The sequence below is a fragment of the Nansenia antarctica genome (assembly GCF_963989245.1).
Source record: "Nansenia antarctica genome assembly, chromosome: 3".
Lineage (NCBI taxonomy): Eukaryota > Metazoa > Chordata > Actinopteri > Argentiniformes > Microstomatidae > Nansenia > Nansenia antarctica.
The window spans coordinates 54981196-54996195 of NC_137688.1; the positions used below are offsets into that span (position 1 = coordinate 54981196).

The window sequence follows — 15000 nt, forward strand, 5'->3', positions numbered from 1 at the left end:
TTAAAGCGGAATGGACAGAGAACTATGCGTTCATCCTACCTGGTTTCATTAATGCAAAGCCGATGTGTCTTATCTGTAATGAAGTTGTGGCTGCTTGCAAAGACTATAATATTAAGGGTCTTTAGGGTCTATAGCAGTGGAGGCTCCTCCATAGAGGTGGAGGAGGCCTGGCCTCCCCAATAATTTGAGAGAAGAGAGAGAGATTTAAAAAAGCAATAATTATATTTATTTTATTTATTTATTTATTTAACATATTATATTATATTAATATTATTTCCGTTTTGTTCATAAATCTGAATTTTTCCATGGCTAAAACCCAATATTGCAATTGTAAAGCACCTACAGGCCAGAATCCCTATCCGTTTCTATTGAAGGAGGCCAGGCCTCCTGTCGGAAAGGCCAGGCCTCCTGTCGGAAAGTGGTTTCTCATAGAAGTCAATGTAATGCAAATTTTTTCATGGCAATATGTGATTGGCCAAATCACTGAAAATGGGTGGGCACAGGAGGCCTGGCCTCACCATGCATTGAGTCCAGGGCTGAAAGATTGACATTTTGTTCGTCCAATCACATGAAGCCATTTTGAGAATTCGCCAGTCACTTCAGTGCAGGACACGCTAGAACACCCATGGCTATTATACCTGAAAATAATAGCTCATTTGGCCAAATACTTTTGCTTAAAATGACCTCGGAAGTCGGCGAGATTCTGGCGCGATTTATACATCGAATAGGTAGACAACATTTAGGATGTATTGAACAGTTTTATTTTTAATATTAATAATTAATAATTGTATGTAGTATGTTGTGGTGAATGTTGTGAGCCTGAGCAGAAGGGACAATAGCTGCTGCAGGCGGACCATGACCCATTGTGCAGGTAACTTATTACATATGTTGTTTGAGTTCTATGTTTTGGTGCATTTTGTAAGAGTCCACTCGTGGTGTTGCTAGCATTCGTGAGCTAGGGCATGGCTAGTCAGTAACGTCATGTTGCATTCCACGTGTAGTACCTTTTTCCGCCACACGCGTGTATGAGTGCTGTTTTGCAGGATAAATATTAGAAATGGATGAAGTATTGTTCTGAATTGTATATTGTGTGTCTGATTGACATAGTGTTTGAGTGCTTTTGACATGTCATTGATTGTATGTAGTATGTTGTGGTGAATGTTGTGAGCCTGAGCAGAAGGGACAATAGCTGCTGCAGGCGGACCAGAGATTCATGCCAATTGTTTTGTTTATTTGATGACCCATTGTGCAGGCAATAAAAGCTGCTTCATCCACCATCCTGAGAGTGTCCCAATCCCTTCAGTACCGCCAAACACAAATTAATCATTTTTAACAAAGACAGATAAGAAGAACAGGGAACATTCCATCGCGAGTGAAGCGAGCAAGCGGAAAAAAAATTGGCCTCCTCAATTCTGGAAGTCACCAGCCTCCACTGGTCTATAGGGTTTCACTGCTAAGATGTCTTTAATGCAAACCACAGTGGGTAACACTATTAAAGGTCTGTCTTTAATGCTAACCAGAGTCTATAGGATGTTACTGCTAAGATGTCTTTAATGCTAACCAGAGTCTATAGGATGTTACTGCTAAGATGTCTTTAATGCTAACCAGAGTCTATAGGATGTTACTGCTAAGATGTCTTTAATGCTAACTAGGGGTGTAACGGATCACCTAACTCGTGGATTCGGATCGTGTCACGGTTTTTGAGTCACGGATCGGAACATCTATATATATATAACATCTATACAACATATATATATATATATATATATATATATATATATATATATATAACATCACTGCTGCAATCTGGTTGCCAAGTGAAACCTAACTTTACCTAAATAATAAAGTGAAATCCTTTAAACATGGTAAGAAAAAAAAGTAAATAAAGCAAAGCAGCCTCAAGCTTATAACTTCTTCATATTCATTTTCAAAAAGATGAAGATGTCCACATTGTCTGGGGAGAGGGCAGACCTATTTGCAGTCACTATGTCTCCTGCTGTGGAGAACACCCTCTCGCTAGGAACTGAAGTAGCCGGCACAGCCAGGTAGCGTCTTACCATCATGGCAACGTGAGGGTATTTATCCTCATTCCTTTTCCACCATGCCAGTGGATCACCATCCAGTGGAATGCTGCTTGCTACCTTGTAGGATGACACCTCCTCAATGGTGTTGGCAAACGTCTGGACTATGTCCATGCTGCTCACAAAGGTCTCCCCAAAAAGCTCCTGCATGGCTGACTTCTTTTGTGGAGGAGATGCCTCTGGCTCTGCGTCTTCTCCTGGCAGCTCTGTGGCTTGACCCTGCAGAAAAAAGGAATCGATCTATTAATCTAACTAATCATATACTGTATTTTCATATTTCATAGAACTGTAATTGTAGCAATAACTTACATTATTATCTAAATCCAAAATGGCATAGACTAAAATAATTGCAGTACTTATTATTTAAGTAATTAAATATTAGGTAAAAAAAATGTTTTTATATATATTTTTAGCTTTTCTTCAGTGCCCACAATCTCAGTGATGAGATCGCTGTATGTCCTCTGACGTCGGGTAGGGTCTAGGTGAGACAGCGACTTGAACCTTGGGTCCAGTGCAGTAGATCGATGAAGGTAGTCCTGTAGAGGGGGGTAAGTCTGGGGCTCAGGTCCCCTCTAATGGCAGCCTTGACATCTCCAGTGATGTTGCTGTCTTGCTCATCTGGGGCCATGGATTGTAGAATCCTTGTTTTCAGAGGTAGGATCATGGACACAGATGGTGCTGTTTCAGTGCTCATCAGAGTTGTTATCATCTTTAGGGGTTTGAGCACTTGGGGGACCTCTTCTGCCACTTTCACGTCACCATCAGACAAGGTGACAATGTCTTTGACATTTCTTTTCAGGGTCTTGTCTGTCAGTGCAGAGTATACAGCTGCCTGCTGCTCCAGATAGCGCTCCATCATGTCATAGGTGGAGTTCCATCTTGTTGTGACATCCTGTATGAGCTTGTGGGTTGGTAGCTGTAGCATTTCTTGCTTGGTCTTAAGCAAATGAGCGGCTGTTGTGCTCCTGTGGAAATAGGAAACAACCTTCCTGATCCTCCAAAGGAGGCGGTCCATCTGGTTGACAGAGATCCCCCTTTGGGATGCTAAATTAATGGAATGTGCAAAGCACCCTATCTGTGGCCACAGTCCAGCTTCTATCACTGCATTTGCTTGGTTCTTGGCATTATCTGTGGTGACTGGGATATTTATATTGGGCCTCTCTAGCTTCCACTCTGCTACTGCTCCTGTCAGGATCTGCGCCAGATTGGTACCTGTGTGACTCTCCTAGAGTGCGCGCGTCTGCAGCACGGGACTGCGCATCTCCCACTCTGCTGTGATGTGGTGAGCCGTCACGGTCACGTAGCTTTGCGTTGCACGGGAGGTCCACCCGTCTGTGGTGAGGGCAACAGAGGATGCATTTGCTAATTCGCAGACAATTAGGATCCTGTTCTTTTCATAGAGGTCGAGCACAACCTTCTCACTGAAGTGGGGGCGCGAGGGGATTCTGTAACGTGGCTCAAGGACATTGATCATATTTTGAAACCCTCTGTTCTCCACAACGGAGTATGGCCTCATGTCTGCCGCGATAAACTTCCCAATTGAATTCGTAATGGCTTTAGCCCGGGCTGAGTCGGCAGGAATGGGTTGTTTAAATGACGTTTGGAGAAGTTGTTGTTGAGCTACTTTTTTCTTGCCCCCCGTCATCAACACACCAGGGTGATGTCGCGTTAAATGTGTGGCCATGCTTGACGTATTGCCTGCCTCATAAGATTTCCGCGTGGCACAATGCCTACACACCGTAACTTTCTTATCGACCTCCCTCCTTCCATCATTATTATAAGTGACAGGGAAGCCAAAGTGCTCCCACACGTGTGATTTAAATGACGAGGGAGGCCTTTCCAGTTTGCCAACGTTGCTAGCACTCGCCATGATACTTGTTGCTGTGGATTCCCAGCTTCACGTGGAGTGAGTACGTAACAGAGTAGTTAGTTAGTTAGTTAGTCCTCTTCACCCGTTGAGGGGCATAGGGAGTCCACCAGAGCTCTCCATCTCACTCTCTTTTGGGCCTGGGCCTTTGTTTCTTGCCAGCTCACCCCGATGTTCATCAGGTCTTGGAGTGTGGAACGTCTCCAGGTGTTTTTCAGCCTTCCAGCTTTCCTCTTCCCCTGCGGGTTGTAGTCCAAGGCTTGTCTAGTGATGTTATTGGGGTCCTTCCTAAGGGTGTGCCCTATCCAGCTCCACTTTCTCCTTTTGATGGTGGTAGCTATGCTGTCCTGGTTTGTTATGTTGTTATGTTATGTTAATTTTATTTATAATGCGCCCTACATCCAACTTTTACATCGGCCCGGGGCGCAGCCCGGGTAAAGGAACAGATAAAGACAAAGACAAGGAACACAGAAAGCAATCAGACACAGACGACTTAAACGTAAATCTCAGGCATACAATTCACAACAACTAGGGAGTAGATTTAGGGAATGTCATTTAGGAAGAGGTGGGTTTTTAACTTGGCTCTAAAGGAGTCCAGAGTGGGGGCAAATTTGATGGCAGAAGGGAGCGCGTTCCACAGGGTCGGTGCTATCACCGCAAAGGCACGGTCACCCTTCCTCTTGAGGTTGGTACGTGGGACCCTCAGGCTGAGTTGGGCGTCGGACCTGAGCCTGGGTCTGGGCCTTGAGGAGGTAGACTGGTCCAGGAGGTCCTTGATGTATGGTGGGGCGAGACTGTTGAGAGCTTTAAAAACAAAGGTGCAGATTTTGAACTTCACTCTCTTCTTCACTGGGAGCCAGTGAAGGGAGATGAGGACAGGGGAGATGTGGTCCCTCATTTTGGTGCCTGACACCAGCCTGGCAGCGGCATTTTGGACTAGCTGCAGGCGGTAGATGGTCTTATCAGGAAGTCCAGCATATAGTGAGTTGCAGTAGTCGAGCCTAGATGAGATTAGCATGAGGACGACCCTCCTCAGGTCGCTGGGGGTGAGGAAGGACTTGATCTTGGCTATGATGCGTAGTTGGTATAAACATGCCTTCACGACGGAGCTCACTTGTCGGTCAAGGTTAAGCTCGGAGTCAAAGATGACACCGAGGTTCTTGACATGTGGTCTGACAAGGGTGGACAGGCTTCCCATGTTGGTGCTGAGCTGAGTGATGGCGGTGGTGTTGCCGATGAGGAGGATTTCCCCCTTGCTCTCATTCAGCTGTAGGAAACTCTGGGCCATCCACTCCTTCACATCGCGGAGGCAGTCCATCAGGCGCTTCAGATCGGCGGGGTCGTCAGTGTTGATTGACAGGTAGAGCTGGGTGTCGTCCGCATAGCAGTGGAATGAGATCTTGTAGCGTTGAGGGATTAGACATAGGGGGAGCATGTAGAGGGAGAACAAGATGGGACCGAGGATGGAGCCCTGAGGGACCCCACAGGTGAGGTTGGCTTGTCTGGAGGAGCTGTCTGCTATGTGGACGGCGTAGGTTCTATTGCTGAGGTAGGACTTGAACCACGACAAAGCGGTGTCGGTGATGCCAACCTCCTGCTGGAGGCGATCGAGGAGGATGGCGTGGTCTATAGTGTCAAAAGCTGCGCTGAGGTCCAGGAGGACCAGGGCAGCACATTTCCTGGAGTCTGCGATGAGGAGGAGTGTTATTCTCCACAGCTCTTCATTTGTGATTCTGATGGGCCACCACAGCTTGAGGATGTACCGCAGGCATTTGTTGACAAACACCTGGATCTTGCTTGTGAGACCTTGCTTGTGAGACGTAACAGAGTACTTTTTTATTTATTTATTGTGATTTACAAGAGATATGAACTAATATTAAGTAATATTATTACTTGGTTATATTTTGCTATTGATCCGTGGTACACATGCGTTCCGAACCGTGGAGGGCGATCCGTACGGATCACGGATTATCCGTGATCCGTAACACCCCTAATGCTAACCAGAGTCTATAGGATATTACTGCTAAGATGTCTTTAATGTTAATCCCAGTGGGTATCACTATTGAAGTCTTTAACTAGAGTCTATAGGATGTTACTGCTACATGAATGTCTGTCATGGCTGTATTGAGTCTGTCTTCTCTGAGGAGAGGAGACAGGTATTGAAGCAACATGACACATTGAATTGGACTAGCAGCTGATAGCAGTTCCATTATGGTATCTGTCTGGCTGCTGTGTCTGGTACAGTTCAGTGTGTTACTGTATGTTGACATGGGCTGCTGGTGAATCAGCTCCTTGGAGGACAGTCATTCTCCATTGTCCATTCAGGGTGGAGGTAGACATGGTGGTGATGATGGTGTTGATGATGGTGTTGATGATAATAGTGATGATGGTGGTGATGATGGTGGTGATGATGGTGGTGATGATGGTGATGATGGTGTTGATGATGGTGTTGATGATGGTGGTGATGATGGTGATGATAGTGGTGATGATGGTGGTGATGATGGTGGTCAGACATGTTGGTCAGACTTGGTGGTGATGGTGGTGATGATGGTGGTGATGGTGGTGGTCAGACATGGTGGTGATGATGATGGTGATGTTGGTGGTGATGATGATGGTGGTGATGATGATGGTGGTGATGATGGCGGTGATGATGGTGGTGATCATGATGGTGGTGATGGTTGTGATGATGGTGGTGATGATGATGGTGGTGATGATGATGGTGGTGATGATGGTGGTGATGATGGTGATGATGATGGTGGTCAGACATGGTGGTCAGACTTGGTGGTGATGATGGTGGTGATGATGGTTGTGATGATGGTGGTGATGATGATGGTGGTGATGATGGTGGTGATGATGGTGATGATGATGGTGGTCAGACATGGTGGTCAGACTTGGTGGTGATGATGGTGGTGATGATGGTGATGATAGTGGTGATGATGGTGGTGATGATGGTGGTCAGACATGGTGGTCAGACTTGGTGGTGATGATGGTGGTGATGGTGGTGGTGATGATGGTGGTGATGATGGTGTCAGACATGGCGGTAATGATGATGGTGATGATGGTGATGATGATGGTGATAATGGTGGTGATGGTGGTGATCATGATGGTGGTGATGGTGGTGATGATGATGGTGGTGATGATGATGGTGGTGATGATGGTGGTGATGATGGTGATGATGATGGTGGTGGTGATGGTGGTGGTGGTGATGGTGGTGATAATGATCGTGGTGATGATGATCGTGGTGGTTGTGATGATGGTGGTGATGGTGGTGATGATGGTGGTGATTGTGATGATGGTGGTGGTGGTGGTGATGATGGTGGTGGTTGTGATGATGGTGATGATGATGGTGGTGATGATGATGGTGATGATGGTGGTGATGATGGTGATGATGGTGGTGATGATGGTGGTGATGATGGTGGTGATGATGGTGATGATGGTGGTGATGATGGTGTCAGACATGGCGGTGATGATGGTGGTGATGATGGTGGTGATGGTGGAGATGTTGTCAGATGGGGTGGTGTCAAACGTGGTGGTGATGATGGTGATGATGACGATGATGATGATGATGATGATGGTGATGATGATGATGATGATGATGATGATGGTGATGATGGCGTCCAGACGCGGTGGTGATGATGTCGGCGAGTTGAGGCGAGGGGACTAAGCGTTTGACCTACATGCTGTTATTTAGAGAGTCCACACACACGCACACACGCACACACACACACACACACACACACACACACACACACACACACACACACACATACAGGGGGAAGTTTGTTTTATGTTTCTTATCAACTTTATTTGGGTGTAAATCCCTAGTAGGCCTATTCTCCAGTGCCCTGGTCCTGTCTGGTACAGTCCAGTAGCTTCATCCTGGTCTGTATCTACCAAGGGGAGGCTGGTGGAGGTAGACATGGTGGTGATGATGGTGTCAGAAGTGGTGGTGATGGTGGTGATGATGGTGGTGATGATGGTGTTGATGATGATGGTGATGATGGTGGTGATGATGGTGATGATGATGGTGGTGATGATGGTGGTGATGATGGTGTTGATGATGGTGGTGATGATGGTGGTGATGATGGTGGTGATGATGGTGATGATAGTGGTGATGATGGTGTTGATGATGGTGGTGATGATGGTGATGATAGTGGTGATGATGGTGGTGATGATGGTGGTCAGACATGGTGGTCAGACTTGGTGGTGATGATGGTGGTGATGGTGGTGATGATGGTGGTGGTGATGATGGTGGTGATGGTGGTGATGATGGTGGTGGTCAGACATGGTGGTGATGATGATGGTGATGTTGGTGGTGATGATGATGGTGATGTTGGTGGTGATGATGATGGTGGTGATGGTGGTGATCATGATGGTGGTGATGGTGGTGATGATGGTGGTGATGATGATGGTGGTGATGATGGTGGTGATGATGGTGATGATGATGGTGGTCAGACATGGTGGTCAGACTTGGTGGTGATGATGGTGGTGATGGTGGTGGTGATGATGGTGATGATAGTGGTGATGATGGTGTTGATGATGGTGGTGATGATGGTGGTGATGATGGTGATGATGGTGGTGATGATGGTGGTCAGACATGGTGGTCAGACTTGGTGGTGATGATGGTGGTGATGGTGGTGGTGATGATGGTTATGATAGTGGTGATGATGGTGTTGATGATGGTAGTGATGATGGTGGTGATGATGGTGATGATAGTGGTGATGATGGTGGTGATGATGGTGGTCAGAAATGGTGGTCAGACTTGGTGGTGATGATGGTGGTGGTGATGATGGTGGTGATGATGGTGGTGGTGATGATGGTGGTGATGATGGTGTCAGACGTGGTGGTGATGATGGTGGTGATGATGGTGGTGATGGTGGTGATGATGATGGTGGTGATGATGGTGGTGATGGTGGTAGTCAGACATGGTGGTGATGATGATGGTGATGTTGGTGGTGATGATGATGGTGGTGATGATGGTGGTGATGATGATGGTGATGTTGGTGGTGATGATGATGGTGGTGATAATGGTGGTGATGGTGGTGATGGTGGTGATGATGGTGATGATGATGGTGGTGGTGATGGTGGTGATGATGATGGTGATGATGATGGTGTTGATGATGATGGTGGTGAGGAGGGAGGAGGGAGGGAGAGGTCACTGAGAGGTCACTGAGGGTCTGCCTGACTGACTGACCATGTGTAGTCAAACGTGTGTGTGTGTGGGGGGGAGGGGTCACAGTCACTAAAAACACTGGAACATCTGAATACAGAAGTAATGATCAGCGGAGGGAATGCTCTAGGAAGTGAAGTGGGTCCTTATTGACTCCTTATTGAGGCTGGTGGAGGCAGAGGAGGGCTCATTGTAACGCACAGAACGGAAAGAAGAACGATGTGAAACACTGATGGAATGAGGAGTGGAATTGAACATGTGTGCTTGATACCATTCCTCGTTCCATTCCATGAATTACACAACGAGTCCTCCGATTCCTGCCTCCACTGATTCACTCCTGCTCATGTATTAACACTAGAACAGACATGGGTGGGGCCATTAACACTAGAACAGCTGTGGGTGGGGTCATTAACACTAGAACAGCCGTGGGTGGGGTCATTAACACTAGAACAGCCGTGGGTGGGGTCATGTAACACTAGAACAGCCATGGGTGGGGTCATTAACACTAGAACAGCCATGGGTGGAGTCACCCATGGCTGTTCCTAACCCTAACCCTAACCCTAACCCTAACCTTAACACTAGAACAGCCATGGGTGTGTTCATTAACACTAGAACAACCATGGGTGGGGTCATTTAACACTAGAACAGCCATGGGTGGAGTCATTTAACACTAGTACAGCCATGGGTGGAGTCATTTAACACTAGAACAGCCATGGGTGGTGTCATTTAACACTAGAACAGCCATGGGTGGGTTCATTAACACTAGAACAGCCATGGGTGGGGTCATTAGCACTAGAACAGCCATGGGTGGGTTCATTAACACTAGAACAGCCATGGGTGGAGTCATTAACACTAGAACAGCCATGGGTGGGGTCATTAACACTAGAACAGTCATGGGTGGGGTCATTAACACTAGAACAGCCATGGGTGGGGTCATTAACACTAGAACAGCCATGGGTGGGGTCATTTAACACTAGAACAGCCATGGGTGGAGTCATTTAACACTAGAACAGCCATGGGTGGGGTCATTTAACACTAGAACAGCCATGGGTGGGGTCATTAATACTAGAACAGCCATGGGTGGGTTCATTAACACTAGAACAGCCATGGGTGGGGTCATTAACACTAGAACAGCCATGGGTGGGGTCATTAACACTAGAACAGCCATGGGTGGGGTCATTTAACACTAGAACAGCCATGGGTGGAGTCATTTAACACTAGAACAGCCATGGGTGGGGTCATTTAACACTAGAACAGCCATGTTCATTTAATATGAAACCTGCCCTACATGTACGTATGTGTCTGCATTAAGACTTTAATATTAAACCTGCCCTACATGTACGTATGTGTCTGCATTAAGACTTTAATATTAAACCTGCCCTACATATACGTATGTGTCTGCATTAAGACTTTAATATCAAACCTGCCCTACATATACGTATGTGTCTGCATTAAGACTTTAATATGAAACGTGCCCTACATGTACGTATGTGTCTGCATTAAGACTTTAATATTAAACCTGCCCTACATGTACGTATGTGTCTGCATTAAGACTTTAATATGAAACCTGCCCTACATGTACGTATGTGTCTGCATTAAGACTTTAATATGAAACCTGCCCTACATGTACGTATGTGTCTGGATTAAGACTGCAGCCATGGCGACAGGGAGGGTTAGATACGTATATCCTGTACAGAAAGACCACACACACACACACACACACACACACACACACAGAGTCCATATTAGCCATGGAGTTGGTGGACAGATATGTCCAGGCAGGTTTGAAGACAGAGGGAAGAACGTTGGTAATAAGTTGACAGAGCCCCAGTACAGTGTTTGACATTGATGTTGTAGCTATTGTAGTTCCACCTCCCTCCACATGGTGGTGTTCAGTGCATTAGGCATGGTCAGTGTTTTTTCACAAGTAGGATTTACTGATGATTCTAGAAATGACTGTTAGCTTGATAGCTTGTCCAAAGGAGCAACTGTTTCTACTACCGTAAGCACTCTGGTGAATTAGCCTACAGCTAGACTACCATTTAGATATTTGCGGTTTCCCGAGGTTTGGAGTTCCACTGAGCATGTGACATTATAAATGTCTGATGAGAACATATGCAGTATTCTGAGTACAGTATGTCACGTAGTTCCTTGTCCTATCTGGAGTCACTGTACTATACAGAGCAGGGGTTGGCCATCTGGTGCATGTCAAGCAGCTATAGTCACTGTACTGGGTTTGGTCTGACAGCTCTGGTCAGCAACTGTGGGTGTGTGTGTGTGTGTGTGTGTGTGTGTGTGTGTGTGTGTGTGTGTGTGCGTGTGTGCGTGTGTGTGTGTTTGCGTGTGTGTGTGCGTGTGTGCGTGTGTGTGTGTGTGCGTATGTGTGTGTGTGTGTGTGTGTGTGTGTGTGTGTGTGTGTGGCTAGGACTGGATGGGTGGGGCGGGCGGGGGCTCAGTTGTCATGGTGCCCAAACCAGCCAGTTATGACCAGTCCAGACGGGCTGTATCACTGATACAGTAATGTTCTGACTCTGCCCTCCTCCCCCTCCCCCCATACCCCTCATGACTCCGCCCACCTAGGAACTTGTTAACATTGTGCAGCCTACTGTCCAACCGTTCACTCCCTGACCCAGCAGAGCTAGAGCTCACAGTACATGACCTCTATGTTACTGTTACTGTTGTCTGTGCTGAACAGGACATTCCGCTAAATCTTGTATCTGCAACAGACCTGGTCATGTCACTGGTAAACGTTCTCTGCTTTTTTGCGATCATTTTTATTTAATTTTTTTACTTTTTACTTATTTCCCCCCCATATAACAGACATAAACGAATCAAAAAGACAACAGTCATAGTCACTCAACCTGTCCTAAATCGTAAATACATGAACCTGTTCTTATCCACCGCGACACCGGTGACCCGAGATTTGGGTCTATGTTTAATATAACAGATATAAAGAGCTTACCTTCATCAATAATGTTCATCGATGTCGCAAACGATTCATTAGATTCCATTCTAAACGTCAAAAGCGGGGTATTATTAGACCAGCGAGTGAGATGCTGTTGTTTACAGCCACGTCACATAGCAAAACCAAGCATGCTTGGTTTCAACCCCCGAATTTCCATATCATTGGTCCTTGAAAGTATTTTTTTCCGCCTCTGCTCGATTCTTTTGGCTCTGACGATTCAAATGAGGGGTCAATCATGACATTCTGACCAATGGTTCTGGGAGAAATCTTACTGCGTAATTCCACCTGGTGTGAAAAAAAGGCGGGTGCGCCACGCGCGCATAGACAAGCGCGCAACAGGGCCCTGCTTGGTGGAAACAGAGTCTAAACAGTTGGATTTGGGTGCAATTTATACCTATAGTGAGATAGGTCAATGAAATGTAATACATTCTACAGTCTTGATACATGAGAAAGTCTGATACACTGATGGTGACAAAATGTCTCCAAATGGCACAATTTGGTTGTCCACCTAAACATACCTGTACTAAAACAGGTACAAAGTTGCACTGGTTCACATTACTAGCATCTTATTTGGCACAAGTACTCATCAGATCCTGGAGTACTGATTCCTAGATGATTTGGGCTTATTCAGTCGGGTTTCCAAGCTGATATTCACTCTAAAAGCTGGGGGGGTTTTAGGCGGAGAGTGAATTTGAGATTTTTCACAATGTTCTAGCTCTATTTACTCTGACACAGTAACATATATTTTGATTCTGACACTTCTACAGTCACCCCACAGGTGTTAGCTTTCATTTGATACCAAGATCATTAGGAAGGCCCTTGTGATTGTGGAGATATTCTATATTCACTGTGAATATATGGCATGTCATTTCGGGCAGAAAACCTGAAAAATACGACCGATAAGAAAGAGATTTATCTAAAAAACTAAAAGATGGACAAGATCTATAATCCCACATATTCATAGAAGCACAATAATTATTTCCAATAAGCAAGTCATATTTTGCGTTTTAGCATGGTGTAATCTCGCTGTGGAAAGCTCCAGCTGTGCGATATCGCGATAAGAAAAGAGCCATTCCCTTATTGACAGTGGTGGTTTCAGCGGCAAGCTACCATCCTTTCGTAAACGATCTCTGCTGAATCATGTTACTAAAAGAACTCAGACCAAAATGTCTGACTGATAACTAAAGACTAAAACTCCTTTGCTGCTGAGGTGAATTTACAGTAAAGAGCGTCTGAGTAGTTGGAGTTGACGATAAGGAGTTGACGACATGATAATTAAATGATTTGTATCGACCAACGGAAATAGCTGTCGGCCTGGCCGCGACCTAAAGTGGGTCAGAGGCAGAGCTGGTTCGGTAACCATGGCAGCACTTTAAATACTGAAATTAAATACCTGATATCAGGTGTCACAACCATGTTAATGCTGCGCTGTGTCCTGGTCATGACGTTGTCAGTACACACACACACACACACACACACACACACACACACACACACACACACACACACACACATACACACACACACAGTCATTCATATGAATGCAGGCTATGTCCGTACAAATGGCCCCCTCTTTGACCTCTCTCATAACCCCATCTCCTTTTAGCACTGTGGCACTGTGTCACGGAGGCACACATTTTACATTTACATTTAAATTTTTGGCATTTAGCAGACGCCTTATTCCAAAGCGACTTACAATCAATACATTTGAATACTAAGCATGTGAATCAGCAATCCACCATTCGTTGCAGGAAGAGTAATCTAGCTCGGGCCCGGGGCCACTGATAGAAGGAAAAACCTTCTCCCTATCGCCTTCTACTAAAACGTTTTTTTTTTTTTGGGGGGGGGAGAAACTGAGAAACAGTACAAGGGGGCAATAGAAGTTCTTAGGGACACAGTAGAGGGGAAAGCGGGTGTCTTTAGGAGACGTAGTGGTGAGGGTCAGAAGATGTCTCAGGAGGAGCAGTTAAGATGTAACCTGAAGAGATGGGTCTTCAGTCTATGACGGAAGATGGGTAGTGACTCAGCCGTTCTGACGGCCGTTGGGAGCTCATTCCACCAGCGGGGAGCCAGTGTTGTGAAGAGACGTGATCGGGCAGCCCGACTGCTGTGTAGAGGAGGTGGGGCCAGTCGGCCAGTCGGCCATAAACCCACTGGCCTCACATGACTGTAACTCTGTGGCATACTGTGTGTGTGTGTGTGTGTGTATGTATGCATGTGCGCATGTGTGAGTACACTACTGTATATAGCATACCAGTATGTACTATGCCAGACATGCTAGCAATGCTAGCAATGTCAATGCCATTTCCCCCTCTTTCAAGTCTGTAGTATTGATAGACCCCCTCCCCCTGTAGCATAGATAGATCCCCACCCCCCCATTGACGCACCACAGTCTCACAGAATCCTGTGGGAAACACTCCCTATCTCAGCCATGCTATGCTAGCTATGTCTGTAGCATAGATAGATCTGCTAGCATAGCATGTCCAGCCCTATCCCAGCCGTGTGAACGCTAGCTATGTCTGTACCCCTGGCGCCATGTTGTCCCCCCCCCCCTCTCTCTCTCTCTCTCCAGTAGCATTAGCTAAGAGTCACAGTCTATCTCTCTCTACATGGGCTAGGCTACTCTGGGGTCTATCAGTCTCTACATGGGCTAGGCTACTCTGGGCAGACATTCTCCATGTGAAACTGACTCATATTTAAAGATGGAACTATGATCTAATCTTCCCCAGCAGTTAGTTCTGCTTTTGCTGACACTCCGAGACACCCTGAGGTGTTTGTCAGTCTGTTGTGTGTGTCGCTGTCTCTCTGTCTCTCTGTTAGAATGTCAGGATATCGGTGAGTTGCTGTAGTGATAAACACAACTTTAGATATGTGTTGGACAAATTGAGGAAAACACAGTAATAGTCTTTATCGTGAC

The 15000-nt window shown here is 46.1% G+C and overlaps 1 protein-coding gene across 1 annotated transcript in view; it reads left to right on the top strand.

Moving 5' to 3' along the window:
- akap6 (A kinase (PRKA) anchor protein 6) overlaps positions 1–15000 on the top strand; it is a gene marked incomplete at both ends in the record, with an annotated part of 211527 nt that overhangs the window by 41605 nt on the left and 154922 nt on the right. The window lies entirely within an intron of this gene.